Raw genomic sequence first — 21,003 nt, forward strand, 5'->3', positions numbered from 1 at the left:
TTACATCAGGACCAGCCAGACATGATGGTGGCCCATTAAGGGCCATCCTAGAGAATCCTCAGAGGGCATGTACATGATGGAGGTAGCCTAACTCATGTGACACAGTGAGAATCGTTCTAGCAACTGGAGGAAAGTATAAAAGAAGGACAGTGACATCACCACTGGGCCTCTCTCCTCCCCTATCTCAACACCTTGAAAATCATCTGGAAGACAGAATTTGAACTGAGGAGATTCATCCCAGGGTGAAAGGGAATACAGTCTGTAAGGACTGTGAGCTGCCAGCAACATCTGTTAGGGTGAGAAAAGCAAATCTGATGCAAATGCAGAATGGAAATGTAAATCTTGCTTAGTCTGTTGAAGTTAGAATTTAGACTGAACATTTATTTTTATTTCTTATGTAGCCAACTTGTGATCTCTCTGCCTGCTACTTATAATCACTTAAAATCTATATTTCTGTAGTTAATAAATCTGTTTTATATTTTACCTAAAACAGTGTGGTTTTGGTTGAAGTGCTTGGGGAATCTGAGCTCAGGTTTACAAGGGCTGTTGCAAGTCCACTGCCCTTTGTCAGGGTGGTAAACTAATTAATGAGCTTGCACTGTCCAAGGGAGTCTTGAGCAGCGTAAGACGGTATATTTCTGGGGTGGAAGGCTGGGGCCTGGGGTGATTGGCTGGTGCCTCTCTCTGTATAATTCATGAGTGGCTTAGAAAGTATTCCCACAATCTAGCTGAGTGTGGGGTTCCATATGCTGATGGCTGAGTGATCACGGTGCCTGGAGCGGGTTGCTGTCTGTCACTAGCATAGCACAGTGGGAGACAGCCAAGGCTGGAGAGTTAAGATGGCACAGCGGTCCCACAGCTCCAGGTTGTACTCTGGAGATCCCATCACAATATAACAACATGACCACTAGTTGCATTGTTAGCCACCAGGTTGGAGGCCAGCTAGTCACATTAGCTATCCTGTCAGGTTGGTATGATACCACAACCACTCCCTTTGAAATTAGCACATGCTTTTTATTAATGTTTAAAATACTGTTTCTTAACACATATATTTTGCTTTGTCTCTTCGAAGTACATCACAGACATAGGCCAGATAATCCTCACAACATGCCAGCCATGATAGGCCCCTCATGTGGTAACAGACACAGATAAGTTAAATGACCAGCCAAGGCCACAGACAGAGTCAGTTTCAGAGACAGAATTAACACTGGTAAATTCCTGGCTCCTAGTCCCATAATCTAACCATACTACACTCCTCTCACACAGCCCTAAAACAGTAATTGAAATACTGTGATATATTCTTTTCACTGGAAAAAGTAGCTCATAGCAGAAGGATAGCCTAATGTTTTAAAATTAGTTTTCCTCATCATCAATTTTTAAAACCAGGATGTGGTTCTTGATCCAGAGCCCAAAATTGTGCCAAGGCACCAATAGTACAAAATATGTATCAGAAGGAAGAGACTCAGATGTCTCTCCTACTGCTATGCTATAAAACCAATTTACTCCTGTGTATTATGGCCTTGGTGAAAGCTGCTTCTAAGCCGATGAATACCTGTAAGGTAATGAATTCCCAGGAAGACTCCCGTCATTACTTTTTGTATTCAGAACAAGGAGTCTGCTCTGCCCATTTTTCAAATACATGTCATGTGTGCTGAAATTTTTGTGGTGTACCAAGCTATTTCCTAGATGCTAACATTTAGACATGCATTACCTTCATTGTTGCCAATGCATACCATAAAGACAATGCACCTGTCTGGCTGTACAGAGAAATGAGCTACAAAAATGAAGAAATACACTCATGTAATTAAATATCGATGAGTAAAATCCATTGACTGACTTGAAGTCAGTAGGACATGGCTTGAAATAAAACCCCTTGAGTGCCACACCCCCTAGTAAGCCCAGGGCCATGCCTTTAAAGGCACGACAATTATAATTAATTGAGCAATCTGACAGGAACCATACATCCATAGATAGGCGCATGAAGTGACACTTTACACATATACAGAACCATCTGGCACATTCGAAGGGTTAATACTGGTTCACTAGACCAAGGACAGTAAATTCTGCCTATGGCTACCACTAGTTTATTGTATTGTTATTGCAGTCTTTAGAAACAGCTTTTAATTTTAACCCTCTTTATTCATTTGTAGTATCTTTTCTTTAAACAACTGGCATTGAATAAAATTGTTTGAAATCTTCTTGGTTCTACCTTTCTATAATCTCTTTAATTTCAATATTTACAGAGCTATAGAGGGGGAAATACAGTCCAGATCTCCTTCACCTGTAACATACAATGGAAGCCCTTTCTCTATAACTTATAAGAGCAAAAATAACTCTGGAAGGGAGTTTCAGTGCTCACTAACTACAGTAAGCCTTACTTTAGAATCCTATCTATTGTTTACTAGAATATGCACCATGAATATTCACAGTTTTGAAAAACTTGTGGGATAAATATAGATAATCTTGTACTTTTCCAGTTTCTTAGAAATCTGCATTCACTTACTTAACTGCATTTTTAAGATGACACATCAGGAATGGTTCATGTCTGTAAGAACTGGCAAGTCAAACACAAAGGAGCCAGTGGTTACCTGTAATGCAAAAATCTCATTATTGATAACATTTTCAGTCACATGCTGAGCACATCATCAATTCATAGGCAATCTAAGAGAACAGTTTATGGAGCTGATCCAAAATCTATGGAAGTCAATGGGAGTTTTTCCACTGACTCCAGTGGGCTTTTATCAGGCCCAGTTCCATTTCTTTCCATATGCAGATGCAAGATAAATGTCATGTATGATTTTCACAAGACATGGTTACATGCTAATCTAGTTCTAGGAGCTACAGAATGACCCAGATAGATAAAATGGTCCAGCCCAAAATACTAAACATGTCAAGATATGAAAATATTTTTCCTTGTTTATGAAGTGAAGATGGGATTAGAAATGTCACAATTGGACTTCTGTGTATAATTAACCATAATCTATCATCTCAGAGCAATTGCCCATTTAGTAATTAGCAATTTAGCAATTGCACTATTTAGTAGCTATATGAAGGTTGACAGATTCAAGCATTTTTTTAAGTTTGCCAGACATACAGTAGGGCTCTGTGTCAATTATCTGACTTTTTCTCACATACACAAAAAGAGTCACATTTTTCAGAATTACACATGGAGGTTATTTTTTTCATTTGGGTAGGCAGCTCATCTGGGTATTTGGGCACCTTAGTGCTGATCTGAGTGTCCAAATGCAGAATCCTAACTATGCGCCCAAGTTTGAAAGTTGGGCAACGATGCTTATTTCATATGGAATATATGGAATAAATATATTCATTTAATTCATGACATACGTCGCTGGACTGAGACATGGGTTATAAAATGCCTTCAAAAGGAAATTCGGAGACATGCGAGTGACTATCATATGAACAAGGAATGAGCTAAGACTAGAATATAAGAGCATAAGAATGGCCATCCTGTGTCAGACCAATGGTCCATCTAGTCCAGTATCCTGTCTTCTGACAATGGCCAATGACAGGTACCCCAGAGGGAATGAACAGACCAGGCAATCAGAGAGTGATCCATCCCCTGTCATCCACTCCCAGCTTCTGGCAAAACCGAGGCTAGGGATGCCCAGAGCATGATGTTGCATCCCTGACCATCTTGTCTAATAGCCATTGATGGACCTATGCTCCATAGACTTACCTAATTTTTTTTTGAACTCCATTATAGTTTTGGCCTTCACAGCATCCCCTGGCAACGAGTTTCACAGGTTGACTGTGCACTGTGTGAAGTACTTCCTTATATTTGTTTTAAACCTGCTGCCTATTAATTTAATTGGATGACCCCTAGTTCTTGTATTATGTGAAGGGGTAAATAACACTTCCTTATTCCCTTTGTCCACACCATTCATGATTTTAGAGACCTCTCTCATATCCCCCTTTCGTCGTCTCTTTTTGAAGCTGAAAAATCCCAGTCCTTTTATTCTCTCCTCGTATGAAAGCTGTTCCATACTCTCAATCATTTTTGTTGCCCCCTCTGTACCTTTTCCAATTCTACAATATCTTTTTTGAGGTGGGGCACCCAGGAGACTATGGAACAAAATTATGTTTCCCTCTTTGCTTTGTGTTTTCACTCTCTCTTTCAGCCTTTTCAGTAGAGCTAGTCCAATACATTATTTGACAGATTTTTCTTTTGTCCACCAAACAGCTTAGTCAGGGTTAAATTGTGCCTATGTCTTACTCAGCTGAGTAGGGGAATAAGGAGGAGTATGCCCCACTCATGTCCACTGCTTCAGTATACCTGGATCTTGGGTACAGTCTACCACAAAGTATTCTCCCTCCTCTCCAAATTGTGTGAGAGAAGTGGGCAGGGCGTAGGGATCGGCGGACTATTGGTCCCATCAGTGGAGATGTGGCAGTAGAAATAAACCTCTCCCTTTCAAATGTTGCAATAACTGGGAGCAAGGGGAGGAACCGTGACTCTGAGTCAGAGTGGGGTGCACCCGAGCCCGTACAGCTGTGCTGCCCTCGCTCAGGTCTGAACCTAAAGATTCAATCAAACCCTCAATTAATCTTTCTTCTGGTATTTGACCAGCTCTCCTTTTTATAACTGGATGGTCTGCTCTCTCTCTCTCTTTTCTTGTTTGTTCTGTTAACCCTCCCACACTTAGGTAGCTGCATCATTGATTCAGTCTCCTGTTTTCCTCTCTCAGCTCTTTGGAGTGAAGATCCATCAGGATTGTTTTCAAAAGCTGAAAAGCACATGCAATGACTTCTCATGTTTGGGTGGCTTTCAAAGTGTGGATGGCTGTGCATAAACAGCCTGTGCCATCTCGAGATTTCTTTATGCATTGTACAGTATACTGCTGCTTGGATGCTTCTTTACATGTTTTGCTTTTCTCCTGACAATTTTTTGTAAACCTTTAATTAAGTACAAAACATTTAAAACAATATTAGAACACATTCCCTTCAGTCCTGAGGCACACGGTCACTTCTGTAGCTTCACCTTAATACTAACACAGAAGACGAAGTTTCAATGGACTGATTTAACCATCTTGGCCCATGCCACTGGTTTGACCATCTGGAGTTACTCCTCTGCCTTGGCCTCCTCTCATGGCCAGAAGTGATGCCATTTCATGTTTGTTCAGCAAGCAATATTATACAAATAATATATGTAGTTGAGGATACATCTAAATCCTTGGAGAGGAAGGATGGGGCAGTTCTACAGGCATTGGTCTAGCCTGGGACTCAGGAGATGCAAGGTCAATTTCCTACTTTGCCACAGACTTGCTGGATGTCCTTAGGCAAATCACCTAGCCTCTCTGTCTCAGTTCCCCATCTGTAAAACTGGAATACATAGATTAATCTGCCACTTTCTCCTCACTAGCCAAAAGGCACCCAAGATTCCTTAAAGTGTTGAAGCACAGGGCCAGATTAAAGCATGGGCTCCATAGTCACATACCTAGAGTCCCAGTTCCTGAAGTCTTGTGATGACATCAGCTTTCATTCAGAAGAAGATGTTGCGATCCTTTTCGGTTGTGATGCAAACCTTGAAAACATAGTCCAAATATTTTCGGCTTAGCTGGTCATGAACTCCAATATCTATTGCCTTGTGGGCCTTCACCAACACCACCATGGCTGAGAGCTCTGTGTGCAGGGAATCCTCACCATTGTTTCAGCATTGTGGCTTTGCTAGGGTGGTGTTGGAAGGACCTGTTCACACGTAGACTGTCTTGTCAATTCCTACCACCATGAATCTTGTGATATTTGGTAATTTTTCTTAAAGCTCCAGTTCCTGGGGTTGTAGGAGAGTAGGTGAGAATCTCAGCTTTCGTTTAAAATCAAATGGGAGTTTCTAGCCCTCGTTGTTGCAGAGAACATCCGGAAAATGAGGGTGACCTAAAGACTCAAACTCTAGAAGCCAAATGAAAATAAGTCACTATACTTTTAATCTCAAGATTTTATAGCCCACCTCATGATTTTTTGGATGCTTGGGGCTATTGGCAACACTACTGAGTCCTCAGCTCCAGTGGGTGGAGACTGAGTCCTCACTCCTCGGGGGTACATCCTAACTCACCTAGAGACAGATAGTTGTGCTCAAGAGAGGCCCTGGTCTGCCCAAGGAGGATTGGTGGTAAGACTCCCACCAGCTCAGCCTTCGGCTCTTGTCTGAGCACTCTGTGACACTCAGAGCAGGAGTGGAGCCATGGCTTGGATCAGGGCCAAAAGGGAACTGTGTGTCTAAAATCCTAGATTGTCTTAATCTAGCCCTAAAACCATGGCCTTGTGCAACACCCAGGGCAACTCTACACTACAGCGCTACATCGATGCAGCTGTGTCGCCATAGCACGTGTGGTGAAGACGAGCTATGCCAACAGGAGAGTGCTCTCCCATCAGCATAATTACTCCATCTCAATGAGAGACAGAAGCTATGTTGACGGGAGAGGCTCTCCTGCTGACATAGTGCCGGTGTGGACAGCGCTTAAGTCGATGTAACTTGTGTCGCTCAGGGGGGTGTCTTTTTCAGTCCACTGTGTGATATAAGATACATCGACTTAAGTGGTAGTATAGACCTGCCCTCACTGTGCAGGGCAGTCTGAATTCATTGGTGATGCAGTTCAGTGGGTGTCAGATCAGCAGCACTGTTCCAAAGGGAGAACCAGAAATGGGTGTCCTTCCATTCAAAGCATGGTGCAGGACCCCTGTCCTTTGCTTCTTGACTATCTTAGCAAATTATCATCATCATCATCGCTCCCATAACCGCATTGGTTACTGGGGCACCATCATTGATGAGCAATCAACCAATTGTCTCCACCCCTGACGATTGTGTGTCAGTGCTTGAGTCTCTGTGAAGTCCATTCCTGTCCACTCTTTTATGTTGTCAATCCATCTTTTTTTCTGTCTACCTCTTATTCTCTTCCCCTGTACTGTCCCTTGAAGGATGATCTTGGATAGGCCAGATGATCTTGTTACATGGCTGTACCACTTCATCTTGTGCTTCTTCATGGTTGTCAGGAGGTCTTCATATGACCCAGTGCATTGGGTGATGATGTTGCGTATCTCTTCATTAGTGACATGGTCGAAGTAGGAGATGCCCAGGATTTTACGAAAGCATCGCATCTCTACTACCTTTATCTTCCGTTCAAGTTCTGCCGTAAGGGTCCATGGCTCGCACGCTCACAGAAAAATGGAGATGACCAATGCGTGCAGCAGTTTCAGTTTGGATTCCAGAGAGATATTCTTATTCCTCCAAATTGGCTTTAGCTTTGCCACTGATGCTGTTGTTTGCGCAGTTCTTGCCCAAATTTCTGCCTTGAATCCTTCATAGGTGATGATTGCCCGCAAATACTTGAACTGTTTCACTGTCTCCAGCTCTTGTCCACTCACAGTGGTAAGTGAGCTGATCCTATCACGTTTGTTTGTCAACAGCTTGGTTTTCTCTGCACTGATTTCCATGCCATATTTTGCGGAGATTTCATCCAATTGTTTCACAAAGTTGGCACGTTCATCTTAGCTGCCTGCCAGGCCACCAATGTCATCAGCGAACCGAAGATTTGAGATTGTTTGCCCCCCATGCTGACTGTGCATATGTGATTTTCTAGGGCATCAGTTATTATTCGCTCCAAGTAGACATTGAACAGTGTGGGTGAAAGAAGTCAGCCTTGCCGGACTCCAACAGTGGTGCAAACCACTCTCCTATTGTGCCATTGACGAGAAACGCACTGCTGGCCTTGGCATACAGTTGTTTAATGGTAAGAATAAGCTTATGACCAACTTTGTACTTCTTCATGGCTGCCCAGAGAGCTTCATGCCATACTCTGTCAAACGCCATCTTGAAGTCAACAAAGACATGGTAGATGTCCTGCTGGTATTGTAAGTACTTCTCACATAGAACACGAAGGTTGAAAATCTGTTCTGTGGTACTTCTTCCAGCACGAAAGCCAGCCTGTTCTTCAGTGATGATATTGTCTGCTTGTGGCTTCAATCTGTTCAATATGACTTTCAACATCACTTTGCTTATAGTCCAGTAATTTTGACACAATTGCAAGTTGCCTTTCTTTGGCAGAGTGATGACTGGTGAATGTGTCCACATGGAGGGCCATTCACCAGTCTGCCAAATCTTGTTACAGATCTTGCTGAGTACATCTATTACTATTTCTCCTCTGAATTTCATCAATTCACCTGGGACGTTGTCAATACCTGTAGCCTTTCCGTTCTTGAGTGATTTCAGAGTTGTCTCCACTTCTTCATGTAGTATCAGAGAGTCATCCTCCTCTGTTGAATCTGGGTTGTCTAAGACACTAGTATCTCCATTTGTCTGGTGGTTATATAGATCAGAGCAGTAGTTTGTCCACCTATTGATGATATCCCTTTCTTCTGTAAGACTGTTCCCTTCTTTGTCTTGAATTGCGTTAGCTTTGGTCCATCTTTCCTTCGTCAGATCTTTTACAACCTGGAAGGCTCATTAGCTATTTTTATTATTGATACACTCTTCAATTTTAGAGCATTGTTTTTCAATCCGTATCTCCTTGGCCATCTTCATTCCTTTCTTCATCTTTCTGCCAATTGCTCTGTATTTATCAGATCCCTCAGTACCGTTCTTGTCTCTTTTAAGTTCTCTTCTGATGTCACAGATTTGTAGTATTTCATTTGTGACCAGTGGTTTTGTCTTCTTGTGAGTTTCCCAGGGATGTCCATTGTTGCCTAATTCATTACAGCATTGAAATTGTTGGTCATTGTTTCTAGGTCTTCCTCTAGAGCAAGCAGCAGGGCAAATTCTCCCCTGATCGTTGCTTGGAATGACTCTGCAATGTTTCCATCTCTGAGTCTTTCTAAGTCAAACTTCGTTCTGGTGAACTTTGGCCTGATGATTTTCCTTAGCTGCAGCCAAAAATTTAGCGTCACAAGGTCATGATCATTTCCAATATCAGCACTGGGGAAGCTCCTTGTTTTAGCTCTGTTAATCCCAGAATGAAATTGGTTTTGCACCATGATGTAGTTGATCAGGCTGTGATGTATACCATTAGGTTTGTGCCATGTTGATCATCTGGATACTTTATATGCTCCTAATGTGTTTGCAAGAACCAGATTGTTATAGCTGGCAAACTCCATCCTCACTCATTGGTTACTGCATTACAGAAAGGGCCACAATAATCTCAGCGATCTTCCTGTGTATCAGTACACACTTTAGCATTCCAATCTCCTTGTACAATCAGGATATCTTTCTTGTGTACCTTATTGATGATGTCTTGGAGCTAATTGTAAAAAACTTCAATCATCAATTTGTTCATCTGTCCTTATGGGTCCAGGGACAGAACAGGCCCACTGCTCCTCCTACATGTCTTATATCACATATCACAGTGGTACAAATCTGTGCCCCTACAACAGACTATGATGGTGAGCAAATTGAAGATCTTAGCAAATACCATTCTCAAAAGGCTGAGACCACAAGAAATAGCAGTCATGGTTTGTATTAATTTATAAGAATCGGCTCCTAAGAGGTCTATGGTAGGCATGAGAACTGCAAAGCTAATTTGATCTATTGTGGCACCAGTATTCTGATATGATAAGATATACCCATGACTGGGTTTAATTTATTATAAGTCACTGCTTTTTTTTTAAACTTGAGCACCTCCTAAAATAAACATGAGAGCAGAACGCTCAATAGCCACACAGACTAAGGGCGTAGCATTTCCAGTTTGTCTTTGTGACAGGTAAAACTTGATTGCCGAGTAACAAGTTCAAAAGGTGACAAATGTTCAATATGGGGCTAAGTACCTTTTCTCACTGTCTTTAATATTTGTACAGCCCAGATTGTCTCCCATTTTGTGTTCTTTGTCCTCCTAGTTGTGCTTTGCCATCAACTGTTGGGAAGAGAAACATACCCTTTTTCCTCTTGATATTCTCCTCTATTTGGTATGGCTATAAGTGATCAGAAAAATCATTTAGTTGAGAGTTTCTGCACGTCCTGGTGCTTCTTGTTTTCTCTTAGCAGATAGATGTTGGCCCAAAAAATGCTTCCTGAAATGTGCTGATTACTATTTATTATTATTATTTTTCACATTATAGTAGTGCCAACTGAGATAAGGACTCCATTGTGTAAGCCAATGTACAAACACATAGTGAGAGACAGTCACTGCTATGAGGAACTTACAATTTAAATAGACCGGACAGACAAAGGCAGCATTATTACCCCCATTTTACAGATGGGGAAACAGAGGCACAGAGTGATGAAGTGACCTCTGCTCAAGGTCACATAGGAAGTCTGTGGGAACCCAGATCTCCTGAGCCCCAGTCCTGTTCCTTAGCAACAAAATTGTTTTTTCCCTCTGAGAAACCTCACCGCCCGTAAAGGGCAGTTGAAGGTGATCCTTGCCCGATCAAGTCCTTAGCCTGCTTTTCTTTTTTCCCCCTCCAAAAAAAGGGAGGTAGTGGAATAGCACACTCCATTTCCCACCACAGTGCAAGACAGTATGCCTGACCAGATAAGAGGACTTCAGAATGGTCTGAAAATGCTCAGCACCCATTGGTTGGGAAGGATATATAATGATTTGTAATTGCAATACTTTCATTACTGCCTCTTAGTTCTTTGCACACTAATGTCAAGAGCTTTGTCTTTGTAGTGTTATTGGCATTTTTCATCATATTCATGAAGTGTGGGTCAATTTTCTTCAAAAGGCTCACTTCGCCAACTTGCCACAAAGACAGTAATAAATTCTACTAGTGCACAGTGAAGGCTTCGTAGCTGCAAGCAACAATAAAAAGCAATGAGCTGGGTGTCACTAAGTAACTCCAGTTTACATTGCATTTTCTTCTTTTATTGAAAACTCAGAATATGAATTTATTAATGAATACACAGGCTTACTCTGAAGGAGGGGGGACAAGTCAATTTATTTGGTATTCACACAGCGTGTGCCTACATTGTATTGTTTCATCATTTTATGGCCAGGCATAGCTTGTTAGGCTGTGGCCCTCCAGAAAAAAGCAGGCTCATATAGCAACACCTTGACGTAGATGTACAGCTGCTCTCGCTGTGGCTGTCTCACCTTTAGCCCCGTCTGTCTACTGCCGGCTTTCATTTTCCGCATTCATACATCAATAAGCTTTGCATGCTGACACCTAATTTTGCAGGCTACTTTGGTTATGGAGGCCGTGTTTTGCATATCACTACCCACCCCCTTCTGACATCTACTGCCTTTAAAGAGGGAGAGAATAGAGAGAGCGCGAAAGAGGGATTCTTTTCTTCTTAGCCTAATCAGAGATTTTCTTTATATTTGTCAAAAGCAGATCTGCCAAATCAACTTTAATTGATTCTTCCATGGTTCTCGTGTATGATTTTTGAAGGACTGGGCTTGTGTTCCAAGACACAGTGTTGTGTTTCAAACAAATATGAGGTTTCTACAGCAAATCAAATTTGGATGCCAATTAGTTAGTATTTTCCATTCCAATTAAATCTGAGACCTTTCTGATTTTGGAAGACTTTATATATATATAATTAAAATGTGCTCTCACTGGTCTAACAAGTGGGGAGGGGATATATCCACTAGTGGAAATATACATTTTGGAGGGATTTCTTTCTTTTTTTTTTACCTTGTTTATTTCACAAGGGCTTACCAGCCCATTCTAACCTGTTATGTGACACCACAAAGGTTTTTACTTCTCAGTCAGGTGGCTAATGTCATATATTTGACAAGTCATAAAACGTTAGAATCTAATACAGGGTTTTTCTCCACCATGATAAAAGCTCACTGTAGCAAAGAGAGCCAAAAGTAAGATTAATGGTTTAAAAAAAAAAAGGAAGCGGTCTCAGTCCAGCTAGAGTACTATAACTTTAAAAACCAATACAATTTGCATATTAAGAATTGTCTTGCTCTAACTAGATTTACTCTAAACAGACACAAACACTATATGGCATTTTCTACTGGAAGCAATGTACTCCAATGAAGGACATTAGATAGATAAATAGATAGATAGATTAGATTGATTTTAAAATAAAATTCCTCTCTTTAGGATTGGAAAACAAGTTAAGAATAATGTCCTCCTCTGCTATCCTTCCCCTTGCCCACACGCAGGGGCTAATATGGAATCCAGTACCATGATGATGAGTTAGAAAGAGAGAGAGATTAGATTTATGAAAAAAAAACTTGTTTAGATTACATAGAATTAAAATACACATTCCCCATCAGACATAAAACTATCCCAGATAAAATCCATGTGCTAAAAAAATTACCATAGGATCATTAAAGCTGATCAGTATACAAAGGATGACCTGGAATAGAAAATTCCTTTTTCCTGTGAAACCCCAAAAAGGACTCCACAGTAAAGGGTTAACTTATCCTAAATGCAGTGCACAAGGGGGCAGATTCTCATGTGGTGTAAATTGCCATAATTGTGTTCACATCAATGGAGCTATGATTTTTGCACCAGCTGAGGATCTGCCCCAAAGGGGGCTGGAGTAGAAATTTCTGCTCTCTTTTTGGTAAATGACTGCATGCCTACATTTCAACGAGAAGGAGACAAATCAGTTTGCTCCTTTTTTTAAATATAAAAAAATAGACAGAGGAATGTGCCTAGATAAATAAACCCAAAGTTACCTTGGAGGGCATGGAAAAGTAGCTTTTAAATGGTTTAGAGCCAGTACTGTGTATGCTTTGCAAGTGTATGCAACCACTAGACAACGCCACCAGAAGCAATAAAATGAGAAATTATGAGGGCTATTGAATACTATTCATGTAGTCACAGTGTTGGACCACAATGTCAATTAGTATGTGTGTTTCCATAATTGTTATACAAGGGGGAATTTTGTAGTGTTAAATGGCCCTCAAACTCAAACTTCAGTAGGGATTTTGGTTTGCGATGTGTTTAGTGCTAGTGTGCTAGGCTCTAAAATAAAATCAGTGGGAAAGCTGGCTGGCTTGAAATCTCTTACAAGTTTGTGTTAATGCAGCCTGAGCTGCTTTCAGAACCCATCTGCTTTTCTTTGCTTCTGTTTTTATCTTTATAATAGAACGGGTAACTCCAATGCTGGCTTTATGAACCCTTAAGGCCTGTGTCTGAGGGCTTCCCCAATAACTGGGGAAATTTATCTACCCATCCTGAAATTCCCAAGATTTCTCATGGGTCTGGCACACGCCCTACATGGCTGCAATTAAAGAGCCAGATTTTCCAGCAAGATCAGGGCTAGAATTGCAAGAGCTTAACAGCCAGAGCTTGGACTAGATTTTCAAAAGTGCTCATCTCCCAGTGTGCTGAATTCTTTTGCAAATCTGTCCCATACAGGCCAATATGTATTGTGGCACTGTGGTACGATTCATAATCTGATCACATTATATCTTCATGTTGTTATGCTGCCTTATAACAGGATGAAACAACAGGACAACACAATGATACAATATCACAGTGACACCAATGTCACAAAAAGGGGAAGACCACATTTGACAGACACTCAAGATTAGGCAATCTGGGAATGCTAGGAGAGTCACCAATGCTCACAGGAGGGATCCAATTTAAAACACTGCTTTTGAACCCAGGAGCTAATCACACTACTGCCAAATACACTGCAAGCCACTGAACTATATCACATGTGCAGATGAAAACAATAGAGATTGCATGATCATGTTTCTTGATCTATAATGTATTCATTGTGCATCTGATACGCAGTAGCATGGTATATGAAGGTCTTTACGTGTTTGTCACTTTAAGGATATTTATTTGTTGTAGGTGAGCAGCTGCACCCAGAAGACCATAAATGAGGGGAAATGGAAAAGGGGCGGGAGCTGGTTTGACAATGGTAGCAAGATGTGACTTACTCACCAGTTGCAATAGACTGCAGAAGTCAAGACTGGAACACAAGTGTTCGCCTAATGCCCAAAAGTCTTTGGAAGATGGCAGAGCCTACTGAAATGAATATAGGCTTGGGTAGAGTTGATACCTGAGTTGTAGTCTCAGCTCTGCTGCTGTCTCATCCCATCTCTGAACTAGCTAATTGGGGGGGGTGGGAAATACAGTCCCTCTTTTTTCTTTTGTTTTCATAGATACATGGATTTGAAGGCAAGAAGGGACCATTAGATCATCTAGTCTGACCTCCTGCATAATACAAGCCACTGAATTTCTTCCCCTTATAGATAGTTCTATAAAATAACAGTCCGAATTTCACTGTGAGAAATATGCCCATGCCAAACAGAAGCAAAGGCGGTGCCTGGGGTTGTTTGATCATTTACCTTCTTTACACCTTTGCCTCAATAGGTTTTTAACCCCAAATCTCCATGGGTGAAGGTTAGATCATGTTCACTGAAAACACCACCTTCACTGAAAAGTCCCCCACTCGCCCATGGGGGAATTCATTTGTAGCCTGGTATGCGTAGCAGCACCTTCTGAAAGCACACTCAGTGAGAGTGTGCAACCACTTGACTACCAAGGGAACACAGTCATTAGCAAGAAAGCCAGCTAAGAAGCTCTTTAAAAGTTCTAGTGGTATTCAAATTACAGTATCAGCTAAAGGGCTCAACCAAGATTGGGTCCGGTTTTGCTACATGCTGTACACACACTGAGTAAGAGACAGCCCCTGACCTGAAGTTTACAATGCAAATAGAAAAGACAGACATAGGGTGGGAGAAAGTAAGTGGTGTGGTAAACCCAGGACAAACAGCTACAAAGAGTGGGTAGTAATCAGTCCCAGAAGGTTAAAAGGCCCCTCCCTATCCACTGAGGAGAGGTAACTACAGGTTAATAAGGTTCAGCTGAAAAGGAATTGTTAGAGAACCAATTAGGGTCAGCTGACTCCAACTGCTTGAGACCTTTTTAAACCCTCCCCTGTTGGAACTGGGAGGGGGGGGGGGAGTGAGAGAAGCTGGGAAGCTGCTAGTAGGCTCGGTGTAGCAAGACACCGAACCTTTCCAGGAAGGGAGGCTGCATTCCCTCCCTAGGAGGGAAAGGAAAACAGGCACAAGGGACTGACTGAGGAAAGGTATAGCCTGACCTTGTGCCACCTAGAAGGACTGCCTTGCCCAAACCTGTGTCTCCAAGGCTAAAAAGAACTGAGCCTGCTGAGGCGAACAAGGTACTTTGCCACACATGGTGTCAGAGATGGGATAAGTGAGTGAGGCTCTGTGGCAAGACATCTCAGGGCAGGGTAAATCACCCCAAACAAAAATAAATAAATAAAAAATGGAGGATGTAGTGAAGGCGTTGGTACAGGCCACCGCAGCCCAACAAAAGGCTACCAGGGTACAGATGGCTGCCCAGCAAGAATCAGTGCGAGTCCAACAGGAGACAAACCAATTATTAATGAAGCAGGCAGCCCAAGATAGAGCCACCCTGAATGAAGTGGTGAACCAGTTAAAAGCCCTAACTATGCTGACACACGGCCCCGAGGGGGTCCGGCCAGTGCAGGCAAGCAACTATTTACAGAAGATGACCACGGACGATGATATAGAGGCATATCTCCTTGCGTTCAAGAGGATGGCCCTGCGGGAGACCTGGCCCCAAGACCAGTGGGCAGGTATCCTGGCTCCGTTTCTCTGTGGGGAGGTCCAGAAGGCCTATTTTGACAAGACAACAGAAACAGCTATGGATTACCCCCAGCTGAAGGTGGAGATCTTGGCGAGGTCAGGCGTGATGCCAGCCATAAGGGCCCAGCACTTCCATGAGTGGAAATACAGGAACAACAAATGTCAAGGTCCCAGCTATTTGACTTAATCCACCTCTCCTGGAAGTGGCTCCGCTCTGAGATCCATGGCCCAGAGAAAATTGTGGAAATCCTAGTGTTGGACAGGTACATGAAGGGGTTGCCGCTGGACATAAGATGGTGGGTCCGCCAAAATGATCCCTCCTCCTATGATGAACTAGTTGCCCTCCTAGAGAGACTCCTAGCAGCCCAAGAACTTTTTCGGACCACCAGGGAAGGAAGGCGCCAGAATCGGAGACAAGTCTCTGTGCCAAGGCCCCAGTTTGCCCTAGCACCAGGCCGGACTATGGAGCGGAGGAAGGAGGCTGAAGAGCACCCAGAGGTCCTTGAGACACTTGAGGACTGGGGGAAAAAGGCTCGTGGGATAAAGCCCAACAGCCCGAAAAATAGGGGGCTGCCCTGGGCAGGGTACCGATGTTATGCATGTGGCGAATTGGGGATATCGCTGCCCAATGCCCAAATCTAGAAGAGCCCATGCAATGCAAACTGGGAGATATAGGAGGACCATGTGATCTAATAAATCTAGTAGGGGTTGCGATGGTCCCTCATAGATACATTAGACCCATTAAGATGAATGGTATAGAGAGCACCGTGTTAGTAGACTTGGGAAGTGCAATCACACTGGTCTCAGGAAAGCTGGTCGGGCAAGACCAACTATCCCAGGCCAAGCGCTCAGGAATATCCTGTGTGCATGGGGATGTCAATTACTACCTGACGATCCCTGTAAAAATAGAAGTTCTCGGAAACCCCACTAAGGTGACAGTGGGAGTAGTTCCTAAACTCCCCTACCAAGTCCTCATCGGACGAGACTTCCCAGGATTTGCTAGCCTACTCCCTGGAGAGAAGGCGGAGGGAAATAATGAACCCGGGACCCAGGGGATGGCCCCGATAGTTAACTCCCTCGGCCTTCCACGAATTTGCCCAGGATTTGTTCTCCCTGCCTGGAAAGCCCAGAAAGACTTGGAGGGGATGGAGGGCAGATAAAAGGAGGGGAATGAGAGTCTTGGCCCAGTATCAGAAATCTTGTAGGGGAAAGAGGTGGCCCAATGGACAGTGGGACTGGTGATCGACAACCCCGTCACCGGACCTAGTTCCCCAGGGTTTTCCCTGAGGGGGAGACGGAGGTAGATCCCCCTGAGTTTGGGCAAATGAGGCCCTCACTTAGGAATTTTGGACAGGATCAGGCCAATGATCTAATATACAACAATATTCATAAAGAAGTAGTTGAGGTAAATGGGGTCCCTGTGGAGGGGAGAGTCAAGAGCCCAGGGCCATATTATGTGATAAAGAATGATCTGCTATACAGAGTAGTCCGGGTCCAAGAGCAAGTCGTAGAACAACTCTTGGTACCACAGAAACATCAGAGGGAGTGATGGATTTGGCCCACAGCCATCTATTCGGGGGCCATCTAGGGGTAGATAAGACCCTTGATCAGATTATGCAGAGGTTTTTTTCGCCCAGCATTTATGTGGCGGTCCGACGATATTGTTCATCCTGTCCAGAATGCCAAGTACATGGGTCCCGACCACACTTAACGGCCCCTTTGGTACCTCTGCCGATTATTGACATCCTATCTGAGCAAATAGCTATGGACCTAGTAGGGCCATTGGAGAAGTCAGCCTGGGGCCATCAGTACATACATGTAGTGCTAGATTATGCCACCCGATACCCCGAGGCCGTACCCCTACGGAACACCATGTCCAAGACCATAGCCAAAGAATTAATCCAGATTTTTTTCTAGAGTAGGGATACCTAAAGATATCCTGAGAGACCAAGGGACCCCCTTTGTGTCTAAGTTAATGAAGGACCTATGTGTGATGCTCCACGTATGGACCCTAAGGACATCAGTCAATCATCCCCAGACCGATGGCCTTTTCAAACGCTTTAATAGAACATTAAAGAAATGATACGGAAAGTGGTGAGATGCAACAGGAAGGACTGGGATGCCCTGCTTCCTTACTTACTGTTTGCCATACGGGAGGTTCCTCAGGCTTCCACTGGATTCTCCCCATTCGAGCTGTTATATGGTCGCCATCCCTGTGGCATACTGGACATCGCCAAAGAGGGCTGGGAAGAACAGCCGAACCCAGGGAGAAACATCATTGAGCATGTGTTGCAAATGAAAGACAGGATAGCCCAAGTCTCCCCCATTGTGCGAGAACACATGGAGAAGGCATAAGGGGCCCAACAGACACACTACAATCGCCAAGCAATGACCTGAAAGTTCCAGGTGGGAGATGGGGTAATGGTGCTCATACCCACAGCAGAAAGCAAGCTCCTGGCCAGGTGGCAAGGACCATGCAAGATAATAGAAACCATAGGAGAGGTCGACTATAAGATACGACAGCCTGGTCGCCAGAAGCTGGAGCAGATCTACCATATAAACCTGCTGAAACCATGGCAGGGTAGAGAAGCTCATGTGGTTGCACCATCCCCTGAAAGCAACCAGCCTGACCAAGTGGGAATATCCCCAGAGTTGACTCCAGAGCAATGATCTGACGTGATCAGCATGATCAAATACAAACAGGATGTGTTCTCAGAAAAGCCAGACAGAACTACTGAGGTTCACCATGACATCCTCTCAGAGCCTAGAGTGAAGGTGAACGTCAAGCCATACCAGATCCCAGAGGCAAAAAGAGAAGAGATCGGGACAGAAGTCAGGAAGATGCTGAAGTTAGGAGTCATTGAAGAATCTCATAGCTAATGGTCAAGTCCAGTGGTTTTAGTGCCTAAGCCTGATGGCAGTATGAGGTTCTGCAATGACTTCAGAAAGCTGAATGAGGTGTCCCAATTTGATGCTTACCCTATACCCCAGATGGATGAGCTAATTGACTGATTGGGAAAAGCACGATTTTTGTCCACCCTTGACCTGACCAAGGGCTACTGGCAGATCCCCCTGCCAAGGCCAACAAAGAGAAGATTGTCTTTGCAACACCAGAGGGTCTATATCAGTACACCGTCCTCCCCTTTGGGTTGCATGGGGCTCCTGCTACTTTCCAACAGCTCATGGACAAACTGTTGCGACCACATGGCAAATATGTGGCAGCCTATCTCGACAATGTCCTTATATATAGCCCAGACTGGGAGACACACTTGGGGAAGGTGGAAGCAGTCCTGGACACCCTGAGGAAGGCAGGGCTGATGGCAAACCCCTCCAAGTATTCGCTCGGGCTAGCTGAAGCCAAATACCTCGGGTATATAGTGGGGAGGGGCCTGGTGAAGCCCCAACTCAACAAGTTAGAGGCAATACAGAAGTGGCCCCGACCACTCCAGAAGAAACAGGTCAGAGCATTCCTGGGACTAGTGGGGTACTATAGGCGGTTCATTCCCCACTTTGCCACCAGGGCATGCCCATTAACGGATGTAACAAAAGCCCGGGGTCCAGACATAATAAGATGGTCTACCGTGCCCAAAGGCGCTTTTGCAGATCTGCAAATGGCCCTCTGCATAGACCCCATACTGGTAGCCCCAGACTGAGAGAAAGAGTTTATCCTACAAACTGACTCCTCTGAAGTAGGATTGCAGGCAGTTCTTTCACAAATGGTCGGAGAAAACGAACATCCGGTCCTCTTCCTCAGTAGGAACCTTCTGCCTAGGGAACGGAAATACGCCTTAGTAGAGAAGGAATGCTTAGTGGTTAAATGGGCCATAGAAAGCCTTCGCTACTATTTACTGGGGCAGAGGTTTACCCTTGTCACGGACAATGCCCCTCTGCAGTGGATGCACCAAAACAAAGACAAAAACGCGAGAGTGATGAAATGTTGCTACAACCCTTCCACTTCAAAGTACAACATAGGTCTGGAATCCAGCATGGCAATGCGGATGGCCTGTCGAGAGTGCACTGTTTGCTGACCCAAGTAGCACAACCCCGTAGTGTTGAGCGGGGGGGGGAGGGGGTTGGGGGGATATGGGGTAAACCCAGGACAAACAGCTACAAAGGGCGGGTACTAATCAGTCCTAGAAGGTTAAAAGGCCCCTCCCTATCCACTGAGGAGAGGCAACTACAGGTTAATAAGGTTCAGCTGAAAAGAGGTTGGTGAGAGAACCAATTAGGTTCAGCTGACTCCAACTGCTTGAGACCTTTTTAAACCCTCCCCTGTTGGAACTGGGGGGGGAGGGGGAGTGAGGGAGTGAGAGAAGCTGCCAGTAGGCTGGGTGCAGCAAGACACTGAGCCTTTCCGGGAAGGGAGGCTGCATTCCCTCCCTAGAAGGGAAAGGAAAACAGGCACAAGTGACTGACTGAGGAAAGGTATAGCCTGACCTTCTGCCACCTAGAAGGACTGCCTTGCCCAAACCTGTGTCTCCAAGGCTAAAAAGAATCATAGAATCTCAGGGTTAGAAGGGACCTCAGGAGGACATCTAGTCCAACCCCCTACTCAAAGCAGGCCAATCCCCAATTTTTGCCCCAATCCCTAAATGTCCCCCTCAAAGATTGAACTCATAACCCTGGGTTTAGCAGGCCAATGCGCAAACCACTGAGCTATCCCTCCCCCCTCCACTTAGGCCTGCTGGGGCAAACAAGGTACTTTGCCACAGTGGTGTTAACCCAATTTTATAGGTGGGGAACTGAGCCCAAAGTCACAAAGGGAGGCTGCAGTGGAGTTGGGAATTGAAGCCCAGTCTCCTGAATCCCATCCAGAGCCTTGATCACAAGAACATCCTGCTTCTCTCTTCATGATATTCATTTATCATAATTTGAACAAGTCAGGCTAGCCAGACGAGGTAGAGATTGTGGCTCTGTGAAGTGCAGAAGAGCAGTTTTACAGACAATACACAGTTTTTAACCTGAAAGACATCTTTGCAAAAATCCTCATCCAAAAATGGCCTCCCCTTCCTCTTTCTGAGGGAAAAGGGTGAAAACTTTCCTTTCCCCACATTTCCCATACATGTGTGAACATTTTTACATGGCTCTGACTTTGCTATAGCAGTGATATGTTTATACACTTGCTAATGAGTTCAGCTGGTAGGACTGACATCTGAGCTGGGGGTCACCTGCAATAGTGAATGTTTACAGTCCAGTGTCAGTACCCTAATGCAATGCAAAGCCAATGGCACGGTTGGGCTTTTTTCATGCCTGCTTTCCTGAACTTCACGTTGGCCTGCAGGCTGGCACAAAACACTACATTTCTCTGCCAGCATTGCAAGGGTCTGGCTGCTTCACTCTCCTATTCTGCCAGTATACCAAAGAATCAGTTGTGCAATTTCATTTAAGCTCAGATAACTAATTATTAACCATGGTCTCAGCATTCAGTGTGTAGATAATGGAATCACTGAGGCAATGTTCTACTAGGTCAGAGGTGGAGCATTGCAGTCAATATGGGTTT

The sequence above is a fragment of the Lepidochelys kempii genome, chromosome 3 (assembly GCF_965140285.1).
Source record: "Lepidochelys kempii isolate rLepKem1 chromosome 3, rLepKem1.hap1, whole genome shotgun sequence".
Lineage (NCBI taxonomy): Eukaryota > Metazoa > Chordata > Testudines > Cheloniidae > Lepidochelys > Lepidochelys kempii.